The sequence below is a fragment of the Pseudophryne corroboree genome, chromosome 9 (assembly GCF_028390025.1).
Source record: "Pseudophryne corroboree isolate aPseCor3 chromosome 9, aPseCor3.hap2, whole genome shotgun sequence".
NCBI classification, from domain to species: Eukaryota; Metazoa; Chordata; class Amphibia; order Anura; family Myobatrachidae; genus Pseudophryne; species Pseudophryne corroboree.
This window is the reverse complement of record NC_086452.1, coordinates 229,989,422-230,017,117: the sequence shown is the minus strand read 5'-3', so window position 1 is coordinate 230,017,117 and position 27,696 is coordinate 229,989,422. Positions and strand designations below refer to the sequence as shown.

General features: G+C 43.6%; 1 long non-coding RNA gene across 3 annotated transcripts in view; it reads left to right on the top strand.

Annotated features, from left to right (window-relative positions):
• Positions 1 to 27,696, top strand: part of LOC134957922 (uncharacterized) — a 119,735-nt gene that overhangs the window by 84,258 nt on the left and 7,781 nt on the right. Inside the window, exon 4 of one of the 3 annotated variants that reach the window (XR_010186797.1) lies at positions 19,303 to 19,574. The exons of 1 other annotated variant lie outside the window; for it this stretch is intronic. This is a non-coding gene — a long non-coding RNA (uncharacterized LOC134957922). Of the gene's footprint in view, positions 1 to 19,302; positions 21,720 to 27,696 lie in introns of those variants that run through there. One more of the 3 variants, XR_010186796.1, reaches the window with a different exon arrangement.

Genomic DNA, 27,696 nt, shown 5'->3' with positions numbered 1-27,696 from the left:
CAGAATGTGAAATCCAATCCTTAATATGCCTGCATACAGCAGCATAATTATAGATTTCCATATTTGGAAAATTAATACCTCCTTCTAATTTAGTTCTTTGTAACAATCGAAGACTAAGGCGAGGTTTTGTTTTTTTCCAAATAAATTGTCGAAAAGCTGCATCAATTCGTTTAAGATCCATCTTGGTAAACACAAGTGGTAGAACCTGAATAGGATACAGCAGTTTCGGGAAGGTAATCATTTTTATAAGGTTGGCTCTTCCCAGAAAGGATAACCGTAAGTGCTGCCATCCGTCCAATTCTTTAAGGACTGTATCAATAGTACTTTTAATATTAATGGTATATAAATCATAAATATTTCTAGGAAGGCGAATCCCTAAGTAAGAGATGAAAGTGTCTGCCCATTTCAGATCGCCAACTGGTAATGTATTTCTACGAAAAGAAGTGCTTAGGGCCATGATGGTAGATTTAGAGTGATTTATAGTAAAACCTGATATCTTACCAAATTCTTCTAGTTTAGAGAGAAGGGGCATTAAACATTCGTTTGGATTAGAAATGAAAAGGAGAAGGTCATCAGCAAAGGCGGCTATCTTGATTTCTGTATTGTCATAGGACATACCTCGGAAAAGGGGCCAGGATTGGAGAACTCTTAACAAAGGATCTAACGCAAGATTGAAAAGTAAGGGGGATAAGGGGCATCCCTGTCAAGTTCCCCTGAACATTTGAATAGGATCACCTAAAAGACCATTGATTAATAATTTTGTCTTGGGGGAGCTATATAGATATTTGAGTAAATTAATAAAGGAAGAATCAAACCCTCGTTGTTGTAATATAGCATACAAATGTGGCCATAAAACTTTATCAAAAGCCTTTTAGGCATCTAAACTCAACAATATATTAGTGGAGTGATCTTGAATTGTTGAAGAATATAAAGCCGCTATTGCCAAGCGAACATTGCGAACCATGTTCCTGCCATGAGTAAATCCAGCTTGGTGGGATGTCAGGAGAGAAGGAAGAATTATTTGCAAGCGAGAAGCCAGAATCTTAGAAAGAATTTTGTAATCCTGATTTAGGAGAGTAATGGGTCTATATGAGGCTACTAAGTCAGGATTTTTATTAGGTTTCAATAATAATATAGTGTAGGAATCATTAAATGTAGGATATTTAAGTTTTCCCTCCTGAATCTGTTTAAAGACATGGGTCAGGGAAGGAATAATATCGTCTTTTAGTATCTTATAATAGTTCCCATTAAATCCGTCAGGACCTGGTGACTTGTTAAGATGTAGGTTATCAATGGCAAACCTAACATCTTCCTCTGTTATATCACCAGAAAGGAATTCTTTCTGCTGAGCTGTTAGATATGGTAAATTGGCTTCCTTAAGAAAGGAGTCTGATAACAGGGGATCGACTGAAGAATCCTCATAAAGAGAAGTAAAGTATGAATGAAATATATTGTTAATGTCAGCAGGTTTGGCAGCCATTACATTAGAATTTGGATCTAGGATTTTCATAATGAATTGTTTCCTCCGTTGTCGACTTGCCATGTAAGCTAAGTTTTCCCCCGATTTACCTCCCCAGCGGTAATAAGTATTTTTAGAGTAATCTATTTTGATTTGAGCCTCTTTTAAAAGGAAAGATTCCAAAATTTGTTTATGATGTAGATAATTAGATTTATTATCTGTTGTTGAAAATCGCAAATTGTAGCGGTAAGCTTCCTTCAGTCTATTTTTTAAAGAAAGTAATGTCTCCCTGTGGGTTCGGTTACGTTTGGCTATGTATGAGATCACATGCCCTCTCATCACTGCCTTTGAGGCCTCCCAAAATAAAACAGGATCATTCCAATGTTCTAAGTTATCGTCTACATAATCCCTCCACTTAGTTTTCAAATATAATTGAAAATCGTCGTTCTGGGAGAGAAAGGAGGGGAAGCGCCAAAGGCGTGAGGAATGCCAGGGAGTATGTCTAGTTAAGTCGAATAGTATAGGGGCATGATCCGATATAATGATAGGATCTATTATAGTATTACTGATTCGCTGGAATAGAGTATCCGCTACCAGTATATAGTCTATTCTGGTAAATACATCGTGTACCTTAGAATGGAACGTGAAATCCTTGCAAGAAGGATTATGCAGTCTCCATTGATCAACCACATCATGGTTGGAACAGAGAAAATCAACCCCGTTTGCATGATTTGAAAGAGTGGGGGAGGTATGGGCGGAGTGATCCAATAGGGGGTTATGTAAGCAATTAAAATCACCCCCAATTATCAGATTAGGGGTATCATATTTCATGAGGAGATTTGATATTTTTTTATAAAAGGTTAAACTAGACGTGTTAGGAGCGTATATATTTAAAATAGTAAATTTCTCACCATGAATTGAAAGATGTATCAACAAAAACCGCCCTTCCCTGTCAGCTACTACATTATCTATAGTATTTTGAAGATGTTTACTAAATAAAATCGCCACACCACGTTTCTTTTTATCAAAAGAGGCCGAGACACATTCCTGAACCCATGTTGCTTTAAGGGTTGCATGGGGACTACGCAGCCAATGCGTCTCCTGTAATAAAGTGATATCAGGGGTTAATCGTTTGAGATGGGATAATACCCGTCGTCGTTTGCATACGGAATTCAATCCCGCTACATTCCATGATAAAAACAGAATAGACGTCGATGATAGTTGGGGGGCTAAATTAGAAAAGTCAGCATGGGCTGTCATCCAATTCCACACTTACCAAAAGAAAATGTAAATAGTGTATCTTTGATTAGGGTGCCCGTCACATCCCAGCGAGTGAGACCGGCATTCTGAATGTAGGTTGAGGATGGTAACTGCAAAGAGAAAATAGAGAGGGGCCACAGGCTATTCAGGAGAAGAGGAGAAGGAAGAAGAGAAGAGAGAAAGAGTAAAAAGCACCAAAAATAACACTTGGATAAACTGTAATACATCATAAAAATAGCGAGCATGCAAGTATTGTAATGATTCCAACAGCTTATTAACAATAAATCAACCCCTTCTTCACAAAGGGGGTAAGAAAATATTATTTTGTCGGGAGACCAGAGTAAAGCGTAAATAGTCAGGATGGTAAACCATTAATTCATCCATTTGGAGGTGGATTTTTAGAAGCACCGTGCAACGGAATCTTTAGGTGATCTCTAGCTTGGTCAGGAGTATCAAAAGTAAGGGTCCTTCCATCAGTGAAGACCCTCAATTTAGCTGGGTATAGAAGGGCGAATTTAACATTCTCAGTGAACAGATGTTTGCATATTGGGGTAAATTCTTTTCTCCTCTGAGCTACAGAGGCAGAGAAGTCCTGAAATATCAGCACTTTAAAGTTTCGCACTTCAAGAGTGCGCTTTCTCCTGTATGCCATGAGTATGTTCTCTTTATCTCTAAAATTAAGAAATTTGGCAATAACAGGACGAGGGCGTACTTGGGATGAGGGGGAACCTCTATCAGGACCGATACGATGCGCCCGTTCAATAATCACTGTTCCCGAAGTGCTAGGAACATTAAGAATTTGAATTATGTCAACACTTAGTAAATCAAAAAGATCTGAACCCGATATTGATTCTGGGATGCCTATAAATCTGAGATTGCTCCGCCTATCTCTATTTTCAAGTTCATCAATCTTTGAGGTCAGAAAAGCTATTTGTTGATAGTGAGAATCATCAGAATTTTGCAGAGATACAATAGCATCCTCTGCCGTACTAACACGTTGTTCCACCTCTACTAACCGTTTGGTATGTGATTCTAAGTGGGACAGGACCGTATTTAAACTTGTTTGGATTGCATCCAACTTTTTTTCCAGAGTTGGGTTTAAAGGTACGGAGCCCTCTACAGAGAGAGAAGGTATAATGGGTGAGGAGGAAAGATCTTGAGAAGCTGAGGGAGGTGAGCGGTTGGGTTGGGGTGTGTTTACCTTTTCCCTAGCAGAAGGGGTTTTGGATTGAGATTTCCCGTTCCTGACCATAGTATCAGTTGGATATTTGTCTACAAATTTGTCCATACTACGAGACAATAACCAGGTTAGCTAGAGATTCTGTACCACCTATGGATGTAGATCTTTAAGGTTGCTACATAACTATAAGTATATATCAAAGAACAGAGTTGAATTCAATCGCTGAATCTGTAAAGATTAGTCTGTACTTATTGGATTGTGCACAAATTATCAAAATCAGTACTTTTAGGTCATTTGTAGCAACACAGTTAATCAGCAGCAGTCTTGTAAGGCTTGAAACCGATAAATTAATAATAAAAAAAAAAAAAAAGGGGGAGGGGAGGGAAGGGGGGGATAATGGTGGTGGTGGTGGGGGGGGGAAATAAACCTCTAAAACAGTATCCAAGGAGACCCACACCAATATACAACTGGAAGTAAATGTAGTATTCAAATGGTTATAATCTTAAAATCAGCGTAATTTGCATCAAACTACCAGTGATGTGGACCTATTATTTATCCGTAAACCACGTCACATTTGCTGAGTATTGCGCGGCATACAATGGTGACGTCCGTTCTCCGTGGACAGTGCTATTTGTCGTAATAGGATAACAACATGCAACACCGTTGGTATTTCCTGCAAGGTCATTAATCATAGGCTATTATAAAGTAATAGGGCATGTGTATATATGACTGGAGAATACTGTAATAGCTGCTTTACAAATTAACAATAGCCAGTACAATAGTAAATACTAATCAGTATAGTATGTAATGCGTTACTAGATATAGGATTTTTAGTCAGAGACGTTTGTCACCACTTTAACCTCTATTGTGGTAAGTTATTTGGGAACAACCTTCTCACATTCACTGTTAATAGTAGGTTTTTCTAATATATGCCCAGCTAGATGAATAATACTGGCCTTTATAACTGGACACCACCAGATGGCAGTGTTTGTATTCTATAGTCAGGTTGAGTGACGTAATCTCAATTAACAAAACAGTGAGCTGCAGTGGAACCTGAAAATATTTGCAGTAATACAAATGTCTTTTACAGCAGATTTACAGTCCTGCTAAATACCAAGTTCCTTGAGTAAAATTAGGTTGTCTTCTGGCTTGAGGTATAGAGTGGAGATGGGAATATAGAGCAAAAGTATAGGAGGGTAGAAGAAAAGAGTATTAGAAATAGATAGAAAGTGAGAGGGGGAGATAGATAATTAATACCAGATTAAACAATACGTGGTTGGTGAAGGCTGTATCACTTCGTCCGTCACCAGTTCTGGTATCCGGGGTTCTGATGGATGAGTGATGTGCAGAGAAATTTATGGAGAGGCTCTGCAGTGAAGGCGGGATCTGTCTTCACAAGGCTGAAGCTTTAACCACCAATGTAGGAGTTCCTTGTGTATGGGTCTGGATTCACCGCATCCAGGGTTCAATGGCTGGCACAGACCGCAGGCGCTCCATGCACCTACAAGTCACCACCTGGGTCCTCAGCGGCAGAAATATATCCAGGATCCGGATCTCAGCAGGGGAAGGCAGCAAGTCGGTCGATCCCGGCTGATGCAACTGACCTCCCAGGCTATCGCGGCAGTTCAGCGGGCAGCCCCGGCAGTAGTCAACCCACCACACCAGCAGGGTAAGTTTAGCAAAGAAGCCGGGTAAAGTTGTGTCCCCAGGGGGTATGCCCGTTCTCGTTGGAGCGCTGCTGTATAGTCTTTATATGGAGGAGTGTGAGGAGTTTATCGAAGGCGCCTTTGGTAGAGGTAACTCTGTCCCCTCTCTCCGCCCGAGAGCGCCAAGTCGCACAGCCGCCGGGCTCCGGGAGCAGCCGTCTCAGGCAGCGCCTGCCCGACCGCTCATATCAATAGGGTCCCGTCACCACCTACCCCACTTCGGCCCAGTGAACGGGAGGCCGGCCACAGGGATCCACCACTCCACGTGCGATCAAGGGGTCTCGGAGGCAGCAACGGATCAGAGTGAGTAATGGACGCTTTTCTCGCCACGAGGCATATAGGGGCCCAGGCTGTTCGGGCCAGATTCCGGTGGAAATACTTTCCCGTTGTCCCCGGTCTATAGCTTGATGTGCACGTCTAGTCCTCCCACAGCACTTAGGATAAATTATTTTTGTTAATTAGCCGTTTTAAGGGAGGATGGTGGAGAATTTTGTGCAGGGGTTACGGAGATCAGATTAAAACGCGGCCATCTCAATGCTCCGCCCACCGGAAGTCATCATTGTGCTTTATAACCAATGCAGGGAATGGCACTGATGATCCCATTTGAACAGAGCCGGATTAAGGGGGGTTCCAAGGGGACACAGTACCCCAGGCCCCCCTTATATTGGTGGCCCCCTGCCTGCCATCAAGCACTGGACGTTTACATGATTTTTGAATTTTTGTTTTATAAAGTTATGCCGTTGGTGGCAGTGGTGCAGAACCCCCCTCCCCCCAACCCTCTCCCGCACGGATCAAATTTGTTTTCTGCACTGGCCGGTCACACCTGCAGTCACAATCAGAGCCGCCGGGGAAACACGCACGGCTGCTCCTCACTGAGAGCTCTGATCAGCACAGCAGAGCTCTCTGCAGCGCTGGATACATTGCAGGCAGCAGAGGGAGCTATTGAGTATGTGCAGCAGGAGCACTGCTCACATGGACTCCGGCAGTGACAATCTCCTCCAGCTCCTCTTCTCTCTTGGTATGGTTCGTGCTTAATGGTGTGTGTGTGTGTTTGTTTGTTTGTTTGTTTGTTTACTTTGTATGTATGTATGTATGTATGTATGCATGCTGTGTGTTGTGTGTAAGTATGCTACAGTATGTATGTATGTGTGTATGTATGTATGCTGTGTGTTGTGTGTAAGTATGCTACAGTATGTATGTATGTATGTATGTATGTATGCTATGTGTATGTGTTGTGTATATGTACAGTATGTATTGTGTGTGTGTGTGTGTGTGTGTGCGTGTGCGTGCATGCTGTGTGTGTTGTGTGTATGTGCAGTATGTATGCTGTGTGTGTTGTGTGTATGTACAGTATGTATGCTGTGTGTATGTTGTGTGTGTGTATGTATGCTATGTGTGTGTTTTCGTCTTGAAGTTGGGCTGTGAGAAAATTAATTTTGTGACAGGCAGATTATACAGACCTGTACTATTGTAACCAGCAGTTTGCGTGCCCTTAGATGCTAGAAGAAGCATTCCCCAGCATCATACTATACCACCTACCATGTGACAGTGTAATATTGTTTTTGTTTTTCTACATTGGAAAATGTGATTTCTATATTTTTATTCAGTAATATTCACTGTACTGCCTCTAACAGCTCTCTGCTTTTATATATATATATATATATATATATATATATATATATATATATATATATATATATAGATAGATAGAACTTCCCCCCCCCCATATACACTATATATAGCACTTAGGGGGCCCCCTTGTATTAAGTACCCCGGGCCCCGTGGAGCCTTAATCCGGCCCTGCATTTGAATGTATGTATCTCTGATTTCTTACTTTCCCCAAGAATGTGATAGCTGCATAATGGGGGTAAGGTGTAATCAGGGAGATTGCTGGACTATTCAGGGAGTGAGGGAGATTGCTGCTATTTCAGGAAGTCTCCTGCAGAATGAGGGAGGGTAGGCAACTATTCACAAATGTGGTGAGCATGCACTTGGTGCCCAGTCTCTAGTATTTTAAGAGACTAATCAGCAGCTCTGTATAACTTTATAGTATGCAAATCCTAGATGTTACTTCAGTGCTGATTGGTTGCCATGGGCAACTTCCCCACTGGCTCACTTCTGCGCTCTTATCACGCTTAGTAAATGTCCCCCTATGTGGCATGTCCACATACTGAATTTACAAGCAGCACAAAGAACAGACATAGGATACATTACATTGTAGCAGCAGGGATTATAACATGTGGACAGCTATGAATGGGGTGAAGAGGTTGCTGTGGGGTTCAAAGATCAGGGTAAGATTTTCATGTGTCACCTTTTTAGTAAGTTCAGTCGGTATCACTATCCCGCAACCTTTCCGGTTCACTGATCCATGTGCTGCCGCGCTCTGGCAGCATTCGGCTCCTCCTACTAGCTCCCCTGCATCAGCAACACAGCAGCGCGGTCGGAGGAGAACTGTGGGGTGTCGCAGGGACCACATGATTCAGGCTTCTCTGAAGCATTGGCAGGAGCTGCGGCTGCTAATCACTGCTGTGGTGATTCGCCTCCAATTAGAACTGACGGAACGCTGTCCGCCCCATTCTGGCCCACTTTAACCCCTGCAGGAACCCCCCAATTAGTATACGGCAACCTGTGGATCTCCAGCTGTTGTAAAACTACAAGTACCATTATGCTTTGCCACAGTTTTGCTATTAGGGAATGCTAAAGCTGTGGCAGGGCATGCTGGGATGTGTAGTTTAACAACATCTGTAGAGCCACAGGTTGGCCAGGCGTGGTATACGGCGTCCCCTCGCATCATTCGCTTGCCATGCTTCAGGTTACAGTTCCAAATCGACGCCACATGGATGGTAAAAAAAAAAAAAACAATTATAAAATAAAAATGTTTTGGTTTTTTTAAACGCATGTTGGCCATATGCTGTCGACCATTTTAATGTCAACTTTTTTACCATGTCGACCTAATGCATGTCGACCAATAGCAGTCGATCTATTGACTGTCTACCTTTTTACTGTCAACCTAAAGACTGGAAACCAATACATACACACTGCGTTCATGCAAACACACAGATTACTTATACAGTACATAGTTATGAAACAGGTAATCTGATTATTTGCTTAAAAATGGACCCCACAGTCAGAGGCGGATTGGCCATAGGGTTTACGGGGAAGATTCCCGGTGGGCCGGCGCACCCGTGGGGCCTGTTTTGTTTGAGGACATGTGGTCCTATTTATAGACATAATGAATAAGATGCAAAATTATTTGCATATATGAAAATGACTTTGCCACTTAGCCTGTGATTGCAGATGATCTAGTGTATGCTCTGTCTGCCTGCTTGGCTGACATATAAGATTGAGTGAATAGTGATTGGGATACGGTTGGTGTAATAAGCAAGAAAATAGATCTTTCTAAAGAATGATATCGTTTCCTAAATTCTGAAGGTGTATCATACAATGTGTCATAATATTTTATTTTATTTCTTTTTAACTTCCCCCTTGATGCTAGACATGCCCACTAGCTGGAAAGTCTTGAGGGGGAGGGTGCTGCTGCCATTGCCCATGGCTAGACCTTACACCTCTGGTGCTGCCCATGTGGGGCCACTAGGACAAATTTTTCCAGGGCCGCTATTTGTTCCCAATCCGCCCCTGCCCACAGTACTGTATTTGTCTTTGCATTGCATGTTAAACAAATAAAAATACTTAATGATATTAATTGCATTACATTCATCTTACCTGTCCTTACTGTGACTGCAGGACTGTTAGAACCATTCCATTTACCATCAAAAGCAAACACACTCATCTCATACACTGTGCCACATAGTAGGTTCAAGAAGAAGCAATAGGTGTCTCTGTTAACACATTCTTCCTTGGTGCCATCTGGTGCGATGGCACTGGCAGTATATTTCACAGCATTAACAACTGGATTCCAATACAGGCTAACAGTGTTTATATGGCAATCATGAATCACTGTCACATTCAATGGGGCACAATCAGCTGTAAAACAGAAATAAGTTCTATGTTTAACATGACAAAACAATGTAAGAACATGTGGAATATATCAAATTTAATCTGTTACTTAGTAATATAATATATTAATTAAAGTAAAGCTATTAAGGAACAGATTAGGTATATAATTTTTTTTTCAGTAGTCCCATTTCTCTCTGAGTTCTCTTATCTTACCAATGGAGCTATAACTGATGCCATGAGCACAGTATGGATCGGAGTGGATTTTAAAACCTGTAAGTTAAAAAATATATTTTTTTTACAAACTGGGCTGATGTAAGGGTAGTCAGCCTGATGGGAGTAAAACCCTGAGGCATTTAGGGACTGCGTATGAGTCGGACAGTGAGCTTTACTTAGTTTAGTTTACCAATGATATGGCAGGGTAGATGAGAGCCGGGGCGTAGCCAGAACTTTTCAAGGTAGTCAGCAACATTTTGAAGGTCCCCTGTCCCAATGCTTTTAAAGAGACACCTCTCTGCAGCAGTTGTTCATTTCTAGTTTATTTTAGGACTGCTAGCAATGCCCTAGTTCACATTATGTCACATTGTAGGGCTGCCAGTTCACATTATGCAACACGGTATCCGCAATTAATACAGTGTCTCCAGTTCATATTGTGCCACATTACAGTGCCCCTAGTTAATATTATGTGATATTATAATTAGAGATGAGCGGGTTCGGTTTCTCTGAATCCGAACCCGCCCGAACTTCATGGTTTTTTTCACGGGTCCGAGCAGACTCGGATCCTCCCGCCTTGCTCGGTTAACCCGAGCGCGCCCGAACGTCATCATGACGCTGTCGGATTCTCGCGAGACTCGGATTCTATATAAGGAGCCGCGCGTCGCCGCCATTTTCACACGTGCATTGAGATTGATAGGGAGAGGACGTGGCTGGCGTCCTCTCCATTTAGATTATAAGAGAGAGAGATTTACTGGAGCTTAGGACTAGGAGGAGTACTGTAGAAGTGTAGAGAGTGCAGAGAGTTTACTAGTGAGTGACCACCAGACAGTGCAGTTTATTTAATATATCCGTTCTCTGCCTGAAAAAAGCGATACACACAGTGACTCAGTCACATACCATATCTGTGTGCACTGCTCAGGCTCAGCCCAGTGTGCTGCATCATCTATATATATTATATATCTGTCTGACTGCTCAGCTCACACAGCTTATAATTGTGGGGGAGACTGGGGAGCACTGCAGTGCCAGTTATAGGTTATAGCAGGAGCCAGGAGTACATAATAATATTATATTAAAATTAAACAGTGCACACTTTTGCTGCAGGAGTGCCACTGCCAGTGTGACTGACCAGTGACCTGACCACACTGACCACCAGTATAGTTAGTAGTATACTTATATTGTGATTGCCTGAAAAAGTTAAACACTCGTCGTGTGACTTCACTTGTGTGTTGCTGTTTTTTTTATTCTATAAAAATAAAACTCATTCTGCTGACAGACAGTGTCCAGCAGGTCCGTCATTATATAATATATAATATATACCTGTCCGGCTGCAGTAGTGATATATATATATTTTTATATCATTTATCATCCAGTCGCAGCAGACACAGTACAGTAGTTCACGGCTGTGGCTACCTCTGTGTCTGCACTTGGCAGGCAGTCCGTCCATAATTGTATACCACCTAACCGTGGTTTTTTTTTCTTCTTTATACATACATACTACTACGACATCTCTTTATCAACCAGTCTATATTAGCAGCAGACACAGTACAGTACGGTAGTTCACGGCTGTGGCTACCTCTGTGTCTGCACTCGGCAGGCAGTCCGTCCATAATTGTATACCACCTAACCGTGGTTTTTTTTTCTTTCTTCTTTATACATACATAGTTACATAGACATCTCTTTATCAACCAGTCTATATTAGCAGCAGACACAGTACAGTACGGTAGTTCACGGCTGTGGCTACCTCTGTGTCTGCACTCGGCAGGCAGTCTGTCCATAATTGTATACCACCTAACCGTGGTTTTTTTTTCTTTCTTCTTTATACATACATAGTTACATAGACATCTCTTTATCAACCAGTCTATATTAGCAACAGACACAGTACAGTACGGTAGTTCACGGCTGTGGCTACCTCTGTGTCTGCACTCGGCAGGCAGTCCGTCCATAATTGTATACCACCTAACCGTGGTTTTTTTTTCTTTCTTCTTTATACATACATAGTTACATAGACATCTCTTTATCAACCAGTCTATATTAGCAGCAGACACAGTACAGTACGGTAGTTCACAGCTGTGGCTACCTCTGTGTCTGCACTCGGCAGGCAGTCCGTCCATAATTGTATACCACCTAACCGTGGTTTTTTTTTCTTTCTTCTTTATACATACATAGTTACATAGACATCTCTTTATCAACCAGTCTATATTAGCAGCAGACACAGTACAGTACGGTAGTTCACGGCTGTGGCTACCTCTGTGTCTGCACTCGGCAGGCAGTCCGTCCATAATTGTATACCACCTAACCGTGGTTTTTTTTTCTTCTTTATACATACATACTACTACGACATCTCTTTATCAACCAGTCTATATTAGCAGCAGACACAGTACAGTACGGTAGTTCACGGCTGTGGCTACCTCTGTGTCTGCACTCGGCAGGCAGTCCGTCCATAATTGTATACCACCTAACCGTGGTTTTTTTTTCTTTCTTCTTTATACATACATAGTTACATAGACATCTCTTTATCAACCAGTCTATATTAGCAGCAGACACAGTACAGTACGGTAGTTCACGGCTGTGGCTACCTCTGTGTCTGCACTCGGCAGGCAGTCCGTCCATAATTGTATACCACCTAACCGTGGTTTTTTTTTCTTTCTTCTTTATACATACATAGTTACATAGACATCTCTTTATCAACCAGTCTATATTAGCAGCAGACACAGTACAGTACGGTAGTTCACGGCTGTGGCTACCTCTGTGTCTGCACTCGGCAGGCAGTCCATAATTGTATACTAGTATCCATCTCCATTGTTTACCTGAGGTGCCTTTTAGTTGTGCCTATTAAAATATGGAGAACAAAAATGTTGAGGTTCCAAAATTAGGGAAAGATCAAGATCCACTTCCACCTCGTGCTGAAGCTGCTGCCACTAGTCATGGCCGAGACGATGAAATGCCAGCAACGTCGTCTGCCAAGGCCGATGCCCAATGTCATAGTACAGAGCATGTCAAATCCAAAACACCAAATATCAGAAAAAAAAGGACTCCAAAACCTAAAATAAAATTGTCGGAGGAGAAGCGTAAACTTGCCAATATGCCATTTACGACACGGAGTGGCAAGGAACGGCTGAGGCCCTGGCCTATGTTCATGGCTAGTGGTTCAGCTTCACATGAGGATGGAAGCACTCAGCCTCTCGCTAGAAAAATGAAAAGACTCAAGCTGGCAAAAGCAGCACAGCAAAGAACTGTGCATTCTTCGAAATCCCAAATCCACAAGGAGAGTCCAATTGTGTCGGTTGCGATGCCTGACCTTCCCAACACTGGACGTGAAGAGCATGCGCCTTCCACCATTTGCACGCCCCCTGCAAGTGCTGGAAGGAGCACCCGCAGTCCAGTTCCTGATAGTCAGATTGAAGATGTCAGTGTTGAAGTACACCAGGATGAGGAGGATATGGGTGTTGCTGGCGCTGGGGAGGAAATTGACCAGGAGGATTCTGATGGTGAGGTGGTTTGTTTAAGTCAGGCACCCGGGGAGACACCTGTTGTCCGTGGGAGGAATATGGCCGTTGACATGCCAGGTGAAAATACCAAAAAAATCAGCTCTTCGGTGTGGAGGTATTTCAACAGAAATGCGGACAACAGGTGTCAAGCCGTGTGTTCCCTTTGTCAAGCTGTAATAAGTAGGGGTAAGGACGTTAACCACCTCGGAACATCCTCCCTTATACGTCACCTGCAGCGCATTCATAATAAGTCAGTGACAAGTTCAAAAACTTTGGGTGACAGCGGAAGCAGTCCACTGACCAGTAAATCCCTTCCTCTTGTAACCAAGCTCACGCAAACCACCCCACCAACTCCCTCAGTGTCAATTTCCTCCTTCCCCAGGAATGCCAATAGTCCTGCAGGCCATGTCACTGGCAATTCTGACGATTCCTCTCCTGCCTGGGATTCCTCCGATGCATCCTTGCGTGTAACGCCTACTGCTGCTGGCGCTGCTGTTGTTGCTGCTGGGAGTCGATGGTCATCCCAGAGGGGAAGTCGTAAGCCCACTTGTACTACTTCCAGTAAGCAATTGACTGTTCAACAGTCCTTTGCGAGGAAGATGAAATATCACAGCAGTCATCCTGCTGCAAAGCGGATAACTGAGGCCTTGACAACTATGTTGGTGTTAGACGTGCGTCCGGTATCCGCCGTTAGTTCACAGGGAACTAGACAATTTATTGAGGCAGTGTGCCCCCGTTACCAAATACCATCTAGGTTCCACTTCTCTAGGCAGGCGATACCGAGAATGTACACGGACGTCAGAAAAAGACTCACCAGTGTCCTAAAAAATGCAGTTGTACCCAATGTCCACTTAACCACGGACATGTGGACAAGTGGAGCAGGGCAGGGTCAGGACTATATGACTGTGACAGCCCACTGGGTAGATGTATGGACTCCCGCCGCAAGAACAGCAGCGGCGGCACCAGTAGCAGCATCTCGCAAACGCCAACTCTTTCCTAGGCAGGCTACGCTTTGTATCACCGCTTTCCAGAATACGCACACAGCTGAAAACCTCTTACGGCAACTGAGGAAGATCATCGCGGAATGGCTTACCCCAATTGGACTCTCCTGTGGATTTGTGGCATCGGACAACGCCAGCAATATTGTGTGTGCATTAAATATGGGCAAATTCCAGCACGTCCCATGTTTTGCACATACCTTGAATTTGGTGGTGCAGAATTTTTTAAAAAACGACAGGGGCGTGCAAGAGATGCTGTCGGTGGCCAGAAGAATTGCGGGACACTTTCGGCGTACAGGCACCACGTACAGAAGACTGGAGCACCACCAAAAACTACTGAACCTGCCCTGCCATCATCTGAAGCAAGAAGTGGTAACGAGGTGGAATTCAACCCTCTATATGCTTCAGAGGTTGGAGGAGCAGCAAAAGGCCATTCAAGCCTATACAATTGAGCACGATATAGGAGGTGGAATGCACCTGTCTCAAGCGCAGTGGAGAATGATTTCAACGTTGTGCAAGGTTCTGATGCCCTTTGAACTTGCCACACGTGAAGTCAGTTCAGACACTGCCAGCCTGAGTCAGGTCATTCCCCTCATCAGGCTTTTGCAGAAGAAGCTGGAGACATTGAAGGAGGAGCTAACACGGAGCGATTCCGCTAGGCATGTGGGACATGTGGATGGAGCCCTTAATTCGCTTAACAAGGATTCACGGGTGGTCAATCTGTTGAAATCAGAGCACTACATTTTGGCCACCGTGCTCGATCCTAGATTTAAAGCCTACCTTGGATCTCTCTTTCCGGCAGACACAAGTCTGCTGGGGTTGAAAGACCTGCTGGTGACAAAATTGTCAAGTCAAGCGGAACGCGACCTGTCAACATCTCCTCCTTCACATTCTCCCGCAACTGGGGGTGCGAGGAAAAGGCTCAGAATTCCGAGCCCACCCGCTGGCGGTGATGCAGGGCAGTCTGGAGCGACTGCTGATGCTGACATCTGGTCCGGACTGAAGGACCTGACAACGATTACGGACATGTCGTCTACTGTCACTGCATATGATTCTCTCAACATTGATAGAATGGTGGAGGATTATATGAGTGACCGCATCCAAGTAGGCACGTCACACAGTCCGTACTTATACTGGCAGGAAAAAGAGGCAATTTGGAGGCCCTTGCACAAACTGGCTTTATTCTACCTAAGTTGCCCTCCCACAAGTGTGTACTCCGAAAGAGTGTTTAGTGCCGCCGCTCACCTTGTCAGCAATCGGCGTACGAGGTTACATCCAGAAAATGTGGAGAAGATGATGTTCATTAAAATGAATTATAATCAATTCCTCCGCGGAGACATTGACCAGCAGCAATTGCCTCCACAAAGTACACAGGGAGCTGAGATGGTGGATTCCAGTGGGGACGAATTGATAATCTGTGAGGAGGGGGATGTACACGGTGATATATCGGAGGGTGATGATGAGGTGGACATCTTGCCTCTGTAGAGCCAGTTTGTGCAAGGAGAGATTAATTGCTTCTTTTTTGGGGGGGGTCCAAACCAACCCGTCATATCAGTCACAGTCGTGTGGCAGACCCTGTCACTGAAATGATGGGTTGGTTAAAGTGTGCATGTCCTGTTTTGTTTATACAACATAAGGGTGGGTGGGAGGGCCCAAGGACAATTCCATCTTGCACCTCTTTTTTCTTTTCTTTTTCTTTGCATCATGTGCTGATTTGGGAGGGTTTTTAGGAAGGGACATCCTGCGTGACACTGCAGTGCCACTCCTAAATGGGCCCGGTGTTTGTGTCGGCCACTAGGGTCGCTAATCTTACTCACACAGTCAGCTACCTCATTGCGCCTCTTTTTTTCTTTGCGTCATGTGCTGTTTGGGGAGGGTTTTTTGGAAGGGACATCCTGCGTGACACTGCAGTGCCACTCCTAGATGGGCCCGGTGTTTGTGTCGGCCACTAGGGTCGCTAATCTTACTCACACAGCTACCTCATTGCGCCTCTTTTTTTCTTTGCGTCATGTGCTGTTTGGGGAGGGTTTTTTGGAAGGGACATCCTGCGTGACACTGCAGTGCCACTCCTAGATGGGCCCGGTGTTTGTGTCGGCCACTAGGGTCGCTAATCTTACTCACACAGCTACCTCATTGCGCCTCTTTTTTTCTTTGCGTCATGTGCTGTTTGGGGAGGGTTTTTTGGAAGGGACATCCTGCGTGACACTGCAGTGCCACTCCTAGATGGGCCCGGTGTTTGTGTCGGCCACTAGGGTCGCTAATCTTACTCACACAGCTACCTCATTGCGCCTCTTTTTTTCTTTGCGTCATGTGCTGTTTGGGGAGGGTTTTTTGGAAGGGCCATCCTGCGTGACACTGCAGTGCCACTCCTAGATGGGCCCGGTGTTTGTGTCGGCCACTAGGGTCGCTAATCTTACTCACACAGCTACCTCATTGCGCCTCTTTTTTTCTTTGCGTCATGTGCTGTTTGGGGAGGGTTTTTTGGAAGGGACATCCTGCGAGACACTGCAGTGCCACTCCTAGATGGGCCCGGTGTTTGTGTCGGCCACTAGGGTCGCTTATCTTACTCACACAGCGACCTCGGTGCAAATTTTAGGACTAAAAATAATATTGTGAGGTGTGAGGTATTCAGAATAGACTGAAAATGAGTGTAAATTATGGTTTTTGAGGTTAATAATACTTTGGGATCAAAATGACCCCCAAATTCTATGATTTAAGCTGTTTTTTAGTGTTTTTTGAAAAAAACACCCGAATCCAAAACACACCCGAATCCGACAAAAAAAATTCGGTGAGGTTTTGCCAAAACGCGTTCGAACCCAAAACACGGCCGCGGAACCGAACCCAAAACCAAAACACAAAACACGAAAAATTTCAGGCGCTCATCTCTAATTATAATGCCCTCCCGTTCATTTTATACCACATTACAATGAGCAGGTCAGGAGGCATAATTAGATATTTTGTAGGCCCAAAGTTAAAATTTTGTTAGTGCCTCTATACATCACCCAATGGGAAAAAAAACTTATATAACACATGTATCTTTGACAGGGAAAGCAGGACCCACTCAGCTCTGGGCCCCATAGCAGCTGCACTCCCTGCACCTATGGTAGCTACGCCCTTGGATGAGAGGTTTTTTTATTCTACATTAAGAACTGTGCACCTATTTGGGCCTCTTCTTCTAGACATCCCTTTCCCCAACCTATTTTAATTGTTTTGGGGTTTTTTGTAGCAGAGTGAGCATCATATCAGAAGTGATGCTTTGCTAACAGTGGAATACTCTACATCTGCGAAACATGATACTGGAGGTTAGTGACACCACTTTACAGGTAGATCAGCCATTGGACATGATAAGAAGAAGTAGGTGGAAAGCATTGCTGGGCTTTGCTTTCTGGCTTATGCTGGTGTTTTGGGGTGCCACACCCTGCACCTAGATATAGCGCTAGGGACTCCAAATATACAGAGACGCCTTGATGCGGCTTTGGGGCTTAACCACACATTTGCGCAAATATGTGTAACGAAGATCTCTGAATTCTATTATTATGTGGGATTTATATCTGGTTACTGTTATCCATTCAGTGTGCTGGGGAAACAATTGCTTTTTTTCTTGCTCAGAAATACCCCTTCCTTTCGAGCACCTGAATGATATCACTAAGCTAATTGAGCATTTACCAATCTATATGTCTGTTGTGAGAGGCAGAGAGGTTTCTGCATTAGGAGGAGGTGCAGGCCCTGACATGCCACATGGAGCATTATGGGGTTGCTCCAAGGTAGGTAGCTCTTAGCTTAGACATATTATAGTAAGGATCCATTATCATGTGGCTCCTTGCTGGTTAATATTAGACCCAGATTGGGGTAATGGAGGTGTGAGGTGTGGTGCCTCTAGACTGGCTGAGCTGGATGGCTTTAGTGTGGCATACCTTTACATTCTATTAACACTTTTCACTTATTAATTTTTTAACACTATTTCTCTATTTTAATTACATTTCATGTTTGTATCACCCTTCGGCTTCCTAAATACTAATTTATTATCACTATAGTTTTTTCACTGGTATGCTACGCTTGGCTTTCTGGCTTATGCTGGTGTTTTGGGGTGCCACACCCTGCACCTAGATAAAGCGCTAGGGACCCCAAATATACAGAGATGCCTAGAGGCGGCTTTGGGGCTTAACCATACATTTGCGCAAATATGTGTAACGAAGATCTCTGAATTCTATTATTATGTGGGATTTATATCTGGTTACGGTTATCATTCAGGGTGCTGGGGGAAGCAAATGCCTTTTTTTCTTGCTCAGAAATACCCCTCCCTTTCGAGCACCTGAATGATATCACTAAGCTAACTGAGCATCTACCAATATATATGTCTAGGTGGAAAGCATTGTTGGCACTGTTGGTCATATGGTGGGCCACTGCAGGATTACAGGGCCGCAGAGTGGGATTCTAATATGTTCGCATTCTCCTTGCCTCCATACAAGCCATAGTTATATTATCATCAATAAATTGATGACTAAGTTTAATGCCAGCTCTTGTTGTCTGTGGGCTCGATTCCGATATGTACGGTATTGCACAGTTGCAGGGAAGCGGCAGTGCAGTACCGTACATCCAGTGGTGTAACTTAATCTTATTTGCCCGAAGTGTAAAATAGATGTTGGCACTTCCACATTTCGACTCTTCGACTTGGGTGAAGTGTTTTTAAGCGATATCATTAAAAGTCAAGTTTTACTGAATTTAATTGTTTTTTAAAAAAAAGACCTCCCACAAAAAAATAAAATATTGTTTGCTTTCCCTCTCCAAAATGACTTTACTGTTATAATGCTAGGGGAGCACCACCAGTCAATAATAGTTCTCCTCAATAATTACTGTATCAGCCACAAGGATCCCTGTCAATAGCAATTGTGATACAATAAAAATGCATCTATTTTTGAACTGGTTCATATCTATATAGTTAGAGCTAGTGCAATAACCTACCCCTGCCTTCTTTAAAATGCTCCTTATACACACTCCAGATAGTAATTACCATAATGTTTCTTCCTTGCTCCTCTGATAGGCACATATCCAATACCATGAGGCACCTATGCTTTGGCACAAGTTCACCACCTGATCCGTCACCCCTGTGCAGGAGCCAGCAACCGGAGCTGTACAGACCAGCATGACCCTGCAGCAAGTCTCTGCCACAGCTCCCCCTCTGCACTGATGGCATTCAGAGCCATCCAGCTTTGCAGCGGCAGTTATAACACAGAACGGGAGCACGACTAAAGCTTATCTGCACTTACTACTCTGTGAGATCAGTTAGTCCAGGACACAGAGCACGGGATTCAGGTACCAGAAACAATGGAGGAAAGGTGCCCCCTTCAGAGCTGAATCCCATCAGCAACTGCCTCCATTGCCTCCAGTAGTTCTGCCCCTGTGTACAATTAATATGCTAATGCTGCAGGAGACACCTGTAGGAAAAAGACCCTGGGTTCGGCACGCCTACAAAATGGGAGAAACGCCCCCATTTTGTAGAATGTCCCTTTGCCATCTCAGCATGTCAATCATGCTGCGGCTGAGGTGGAACTGCAAGCGATCAAGTGATCTTATGGGCAATACACACTTAGCGATTACACTGAAAGATATGAACGATCTCGTTCATTAATGAATGAGATATTGTTCATATATTTTCGTGTGTATGCACGAACGATAAACGATGCGCGGCCCTGCACTCGTTCGTCATTGGTGCCAGGTCGTTTATACATGCATGCCAATATGGACAATCTCATCCATATTAGCATGCAGGGCTACGGGGCCGGGTGACGGGGGAGTGAAGAAACTTCACCCCCTCCCCTCCGCCGCCAGGTCATCCGTCGGCCGTACCGGCCGCCGGGCACCTCAGCGGCAAATCCGCCAGTATGTAGGGCACAATAGCCACTTCAGCTACAAATACTTCATGATTTTATTGCATTACATTCTTCTTACCTGTCTTTACTGTGACTGCAGGGCTGCTAGAACCATTCTGTTTACCATCAAAAGCAAACACACTCATCTCATACACTGTGCCACATAGTAGGTTCAAGAAGAAGCAGTAGGTGTCCTTGTTTTCACATTCTTCCTTGGTGCCATCTGGGGCGATGGCACTGGCAGTATATTTCACAGCATTAACAACTGGATTCCAATACAGGCAAACAGTATTTATATGGCAATCACGAATCACTGTTACATTCTGTGGGGTACAATCAGCTGTAAACAGAAAAAAGACCTATGTTTTATATGAAAAAAAACAATGTAAGAAGAACATGTGGAATATTGAAATTCTAGACATCCGTTTCCCCTAACCTATATACAGTGTATGTGTATGTATGTATATATATATATATATATATATATATATATACAAACATACAGGTTGAGTATCCCATATCCAGATGTTCTGAAATACGGAATCTTTTGAGTGAGAGTGAGATAGTGAAACCTTTGTTTTCTGATGGCTCAGTGTACACAGACTTTGTTTAATTCACAAAGTAATTAAAAATATTGTATTAAATACCCTTCAGGCTGTGTGTATAAGGTGTATATGAAACATAAATGCATTCTGTGCTTAGACTTGGGTCCCATCGCCAAGATATCTCATTATGGTATGCATTTATTCCAAAATACGGAAAAATCCGATATCCAAAATATTTCTGCTCCCAAGCATTTTGGATATGGGATACTCAACCATTATATAATATATTTATATATATATATATATATATATAATTTTATTTTATTATTTTGTGGTGGAGTGAGCATCATATCAGAAGTGATGCTTTGCAAACAGTAGTATACTCTACTTCTAAATACCCATTAAATATCCATTGGACGCAGCAGTCACATTTTTTCTCACAGCCTCCTGAGGTGCAAGAAAAACTGTAAATAGTCCATAGCTTGGGGTTCTAAAGCACCCTAACCCAGACTTCAGATGCCCAAATGAGAACTTTAGAGGCACATTAAATGCTAATGAGCGTCTGGAGTAACAATTAAATAGCTTGTTCATATAGATACGCATAAGGGGGTGCGGTGCACAATTGAATCCCTTAAAAAAATGTTTTTTTGAGAATTAAAGGACTTCCTGTTTGAACATGAGAACTTTCTTGATAAAGTACCCGTGTGGTACGAAACGCATTGAAAGCAAGACCAAATAGAGGAGATTATTATTCACACCAGCACCGGAGCAGTGACGTCACCACCGGGCAGTATGAAATACCTGAGTGCCAGATGCACTGATCCCTAGGAACAGTCCTATTACTATCAGAGACAACGGCTGGACGTATATGGGACTGTGTATCACTGAGCAAACTCTTGGGCACAAGAAGCTCCGCAATCTTACCCCTAAGGGGCTATAATCATCTAACTTATATGTTTATTTTATTTCTTTATTTTTATGAGAAAGCAACCGCTGTAAATGATACGTATCTTTTTTCCTAAATATAGTATGTACATGTGCAATGTATGCCATATAACTACATACATAGCGCTCAATTTTTATCTCACAAACTAATTGCACCCTTATCCAGTAATTGAATACCCACCTTTGCATTCAATGCATCCAGAGCATGGGTGCAATAGCCATTGTTATCGACTAGTGAACTTTTATCAGGCCTACTGAATGGGATACACAAAGCTACCATCTTAAAATGCATACATTCAGGCTTGGACTGGCCCACAGGGGTACAGAGGAAACCTCTGGTGGGCCCCACTGCTTGAGGCCCCACCTCCTGCTCTAAGAATCAGGTTCCAGACTGTGCACTTGAATTATATATTATACAAATGTTACCTTATACTGGACTATGGTGTATTTTCTACAGTGCATTGCTGTTATTAATCTGGTACATTATCATGCATGCAGCAGCTGAATTTACTGAATTTAATGAAGGGGCTCAGCTCAGATGTTGCACTCTCTAATGGTTAGTCAAATCAATGTGGTGGCAGGCCACACCCCCTCTGCAGTCTGGCCACACCCCTTAACATGGGCCCCTACCACTGCATTCCCCCCGGTGGGCCCTACATGCCCCAGTCCGACACTGCATACATTAAAGTTACATATAAGGCAATGGAGAGTGGCTGTAGGAATTTACTGTACTGCACTTACATGTGACTGGTACTTATTTGCTTCTCCAAATAAAAGGAGCTGCAAGTATAAAGCTGGATACACACTATAAAGCTGGATACACACTATAAAGCTGGATACATTCTATAAAGCTGGATACATACTATAAAGCTGGATACACACTATAAAGCTGGATACACACTATAAAGCTGGACATGCACACCAATATTATCTGTCCAATCTGGCTGGTGGAGCAAAAGTCTGGTAACGTATTGTAACAAATGACAATTGATCATTGCTCCCAAATACTGGAAAAGAGACAAAAATGGACACTCAGACAAACTGGTTAAATCCGTTTGATTTAACCAATTTATCCAAACTACCATTTTTGCCCATTTCCAGCTTTTGGCAGATAATGGTTGATTGTCCGTAGCTCTCATAAATTACCATATTTTTATTCCAACCAGAAACATTGGACAGATAATTTTATAGTGTGTCTCCAGCTTATCAAGCCTTGGACAGTGACAAATTGCACGGTGATAAAGTACCAGCCAATCGGCTCCTAACTGCCATGTAACAGGCTGTGTTTGAAAAATGAAATTTAGGAGCTGATTGGTTGGTACTTTATCACCTTTATTGCACATTTATCACTCTCCAAGGCATGATAAATCTGGGCTTAAAATTGTAATTATTCACATGTGAAAAAAAATGTCTGTGAGATACATCTTTCGTAGCCCAAACAGGCAAATGGTGCCCATACACTTGTGCGATGCCCTGTGATGCGACATCGAGGGGCATCACACGGCATTTCAGGTGCAATGAAATCGCACCTGAACTGCCAAAGTGATTACCATGCGATCATGCAAAAGATCGCATGGTAATCATGTGAGATCGGCATGTCACCGCCGAGTGGGAGCGGGGGTGCCCATCGCACATCGCAGTGCGATATATCTCATATGGTTTTAAAATCACATGCAATCGCACTGAGAAGCGAGAGATAGTAAGTGCAGCACATAATATCTTGAGACGCAACATTCGAGCGGCGTGCCTGCACATCGCGTCTCAAGGTACCTAAAATGTGCATACAATCCTTCGATTTCTGTCACAGGTGAGGTCGAAATCGAAGGTTAGCACCGTTATCTAACAAGTGTATGGGCACCATTACGTTCACCCCATACATTAGACACTAACGGCAGTCTGTAAAGCAAATGTTTGCTGAAAACTGCATTGGGTTTGTGTTTTATGGGAACAAAATAAAGGGAATGTCACTCGTAGTGCTTGGAATAAATGAAAAGTAGACTTATATTGCTGCTGCCAATGATAAGACAAACAAGAACAAAGTGCTTGCTGTGCAGTTAATCAAAAAGAATCTCTCAAAGCTCTTATAAAATGAGAATTTATAAACATATATCATCTAAAATGCTGTGAAAGGCATAACATAGATATGCACTGAATAGACTTTACTATAGCAAGATGTTAAATCATAATTGGTTCTAACTAAATAATAATAATAATAAATTCCTAAATCCGCGTGAGATAAAACGTGTATTTAGCCATTGATTTATCTCTCTCCAAGGTTTCATACATCGCCCCCTTACTTACAGGTGTCTGCTGTACAGAGGACAGATATTGTCTACATACTCTTAACTCGATCCCAAATATTCTCCATCCTAATAAGCTCCTGAAATTTTGACATTTAAGAACTACAGTATGTATACTAGACAATCCCAAACCTAATCTCATTCCAATCACTTTGAAATGCTGCTGCTAACACTTAACCTACCTGTAACTAGAGCCAGCGGTTTGCTGCTGTTGCTGATGCAACCACTAGAGAGCGCTGTGATGCTTACTACATAATTCTGTTCACACAGTAAATTGGAGATCTGACAGCTGGTGGAGGTGGATGTACACAAGGATTCCTGACCAGTTCCTGTTTTTGCACTAGCTGTATATGAAGAGGCCCCAACGCTTGCATTCCAGGTTAATAGCGCATTCCCTAAATTGCTGGAGTAGTGGATATTGACAATCTGAGGAGAATCCAGACCTGGTCAGAGACAGAGAAAAAAATTACTTTAGTTTCAAATGAAAGTAGGAAATCAGGAAGATTTACCAGTTGTTGGATTTACTCCCATTCTGAACTGTACACAGACCAGCAGTGTCCGACTGGCTGACCGGGGAACCGCTTTTGGTCCATTTATGCCAGGACAATGTTGCACCCGGCTCTTTACACCCGCTACCTGCATTACAGGTGATTATAGATGCGAGTGCAGTTCCTCGGTCAGCCAGTCCAATGCAGCAGACCAATAACTTGTATCATAAGACTACTACATAGATCATGGAGACACTTGGCGAAAGGGCCCCCAGCAGTGTGGGTGAGTACCACTACCTTTTTTTTATCATAATATCGATACCCTTTTCATAGAATAAAGTACTGGTAAGGGGTTGTGATTGGAATGCCGGCGGGCGGGATCACGAAGGTCAGAATGCCGGAAGCGTGACGAGCGCTACAAAGAGCCTTGCGGGCTCGCTGGCTCACTGCACTCACCACAGGTTCTATTCCCAAACTATGGGTGTCGTGGACACCCACAAGTAGGAATAGCCTTGGCGCAGCTGTCGGCATTCTCAGCGGTTGGGATACCGGCGTCGGTATTCTGACCTCTGGGATCCTGAACGCAGGGATAGTAACTACATCCTCTGGAAAGTGCTAATCAGACTACACCAAAAGTTTCCCAAACTCCACCATTAAAATCCAGGTTTTAAAGATATCCATGCTTGAGCACAGGTGACAATTAGTACTTAAGTCGTTTTGATTAAACCATCTAGACTCAAGCACATATAACCTTAGCACTTGTTTGGGAAACTTTGGACAACACATTACTGTATATTCACTGACTCCCAGTACGTGGGAGAGAGAGGCATGGTAACAAGATTATCTACTGTGCATTGAAGATACATGACACATACACACACAAACATAACCAGTCACTTTTCAGATCATACAGAAATGTTTCTGGGGTCAGTCTCTTCTGATTCTACCTAAAATCATTGGGCCTAATTCAGAGTTGAACGCAGCAGCAAATTTGTTAGCAGTTGGGCAAAACCATGGGGGTCATTCTGACCCGTTCACACGCTGCCGGCCACAATGCGCATGCGTGTCGTTGCCCAGCGACGGCCGTTGCTGGGCAACGACAAGAATAACTAAGAAAGTGATAACTGCTGCGATCGCAAGAAGAGTGATGGGTGATCAACTCGGAATGACCCCACATGTGCACTGCAGGGGGGGCAGATATAACATGAACAGAGAGAGTTAGATTTGGGTGGGGTGTGTTCAAACTGAAATCTAAATTACAGTGTAAAAATAAAGCAGCCAGTATTTGCCCGGCACAGAAACAATATAACCCACCCAAATCTAACTCTCTTTGCACATATCTGCCCCCCCCCCCCCCCCCCCTGCAGTGCACATGGTTTTGCCCAACTGCTAATAAATTTGCTGCTGCGACCACTTTGTATTTTATAAAATTAGTAAACGTTCCTAATAATTTCATACAATGAATAACCACTAATATACAATAATAATGAAACCATGATTCCTTATGGTTTATGCAATTTATCAAAGTAAAATCTGTACAAGATACATCTTGTTTTAAAACTGGTGGCAGTTTTGTAACCTGGGATTTATGGCAGTTTGCTAAGGTGCATGGCTAAATCAGCAGCAACAGACACAAACTTTTTAGAAATGGTTCTGTTGGAGAGATTGCTAAAATTGCTGAAAATGCATTACTTTTGATCATATTATGTGCCTGATTTAGAACAATGCATGCAGAATGACACAAAGAAGATATTTATAATACAGATCCTGTGTTCTAGATATCTTCTATGTATTAGTCTAATCATTTTGATAGACAAATTTGCCAAATTTGTGGCGCGCCGTTGAAAATCAAGGGAAGCAACAAGCTCAGCCTTCCCCCTAACAATCAGAAACTGCCTGGAGCACAGGACAGGGCCACACTGTGGGCAGTGATACTGCACTGAAAAATGCACCAGGGAGGCAGCTATCACATCTTCCTCACTGACAGTGCTGTGCCTTGAACCCACATCAAGGTACTGTATACCCATCTAACGGAGGCAAATGTCAGCTGGGCACATGCCAGCAGTAGCGGCACTATCTGGCAGCCCCTGTAGCCCTGCTGCAGCCGTGTCATGGCAGCGGGACCAGGTCCAGAGGATCCATTACAGCAGAGTTCAGCATGTGTGCAATAGTGGCATGGTCCATTTTGAAAATGGTACCATTAGCCATGACAGGCTTGCTCATGGTGTCGGTTTTGAAATTTAAGATGGCTGTGACGAGGAAATCGCGGCTCATGATGTCATCGCCATACCACCTTCGGCTGACTTATATTATCCAGTATGAGGCAACAGCAGGGAGTCCGTGGGATGAAGCAGGGTTCAGTATGATTTGCTGATGGACTGGATGCTGGCTGTCAGTATACCAACAGCAGCATCCCATCCATCATAATCCCGGCAGTCCACCAGGAAGCCCCCTAACCCTATTTTCCCCCTACCCTAACCCTCCCTTGTGGGTGCCTAACCCTCCCGGTGGTGCCTAACCCTAACCCTCCCCGCTTGGTGTCTAACCCTCCCCGGTGGTCCCTAACCCTCCCTGCTTGATGCCTAACCCTAATCTTCCTCTCTATGTGCCTAACCCTAACCCACCCTCCCCGGTCCCTAACCCTAACTTTCCCGGCCCTGCACTGTAACCCGAACCCCCTTCTCCTACATAAACCTAACCTCATCCCCCCGCGGCAAGATGCCAGCACGTCCTGCTGTGAGGACGATTAGGATGACGGCTGTTGGTAATGTGATGCCGGCATCCTGAGCGACGTCAATACCTAGACACCGGCATTGCATCCTACTTCAGGATCCCGGCATCGGTATATCGATCGCCGGGATCCTGTCTGTAGGGAAGCTAACTGCTTCCCATGGAGCAGACAGGAGCTCCTAAAAAAGGAAGATACCGGAAGTCCGGGGGAGCGTTGGCCATGCAATAAAACTTAAACAGGCTGCTGCCTACCAGATGAAGGTGTCATTAAATTACTATAACATTTGGTGTCCTGTCTTTATTTTAGAATTTTCTTTACAGGTGGATACAGGGGCAGTGGGCTCTCATTGTTTGGGCATGCTGACACTTGTTGTTCCACAAGTGCCGGCATACCAGGACAGTCTTGCTGGGACCTGTAGGGCTGCTGTAAAGAAAAATGGGGCAGATGTATTAAGCCTGGAGAAGTGATAAAGCAGTGATAAGTGGAAGGTGATAACGCGCCAGCCAATCAGCTCCTGTCATTTTTCAAACCCATAATGATTGGCTTCTACTTATCA